Consider the following 668-nt stretch of genomic DNA (forward strand, 5'->3'; position numbering starts at 1 on the left):
CCCACAGACTGCATTGTCCTCACTCACACAAATGAGGGGAGAGAAGAACAGTCATCAACTGCAAAGGCAGTTGCAAGAGCTGCCTTCACCCTCAGGAGGGAACTCTGGGCCCCTTCCTCATGGTTTCCAGGACTCTTCAAGATCAGAGAAACTTCTCCAGGAATGAACTCTAGAAATGATCCCCTAAGGCATAGTCTCAGGACAGGTTCTTCTTAATAGGATCCATACGAGCCAGTCAAGTTGATCTTGAGGAGGGGTGAGGGGAGCAGAGCCTTCTGGGACAAAGAAATGGCAGATTCTGCGATCCCAAAGCAGGAGTGGGAAGAAGCACACAGAGTTGTGATGCATGTGAGAGGTAGGACTGACAAGGGTGAGGGAAGAGAAGGAGCAGGGTGAGCAGGATGAGTGTCAGGTGTGGGAGGAGCAGCTGGTGGGATGGTGGTTGATGGCAGAGTTGGGGAAGCTTGGGAGATGCAGGGGGCAGCAGAGAATCCAGAGTCCAGTTTGACTATGTTAAGTCTCAGAGGCCCATTGGATATCCTTAGGGAGGTGTCATTGAGCAGTTGAGTGACTGCAAGTCTGACACTAGGGAGAGAGGCCCAGGATGGAGATAAGGATTTTGAAGTCCTTAGCTTATAGAAAGTGTATAAAATTACATCAAAGAAGAA

At 49.9% G+C, this 668-nt stretch overlaps 1 pseudogene; it reads right to left on the reverse strand.

Annotated features, from left to right (window-relative positions):
* LOC113197446 (small nucleolar RNA U3) lies at window positions 1-198 on the reverse strand (annotated as a pseudogene).
* Between the last annotated feature and the right edge of the window lie 470 nt (window positions 199-668).

Source organism: Urocitellus parryii, chromosome 6, assembly GCF_045843805.1.
Source record: "Urocitellus parryii isolate mUroPar1 chromosome 6, mUroPar1.hap1, whole genome shotgun sequence".
Taxonomy (NCBI): Eukaryota; Metazoa; Chordata; class Mammalia; order Rodentia; family Sciuridae; genus Urocitellus; species Urocitellus parryii.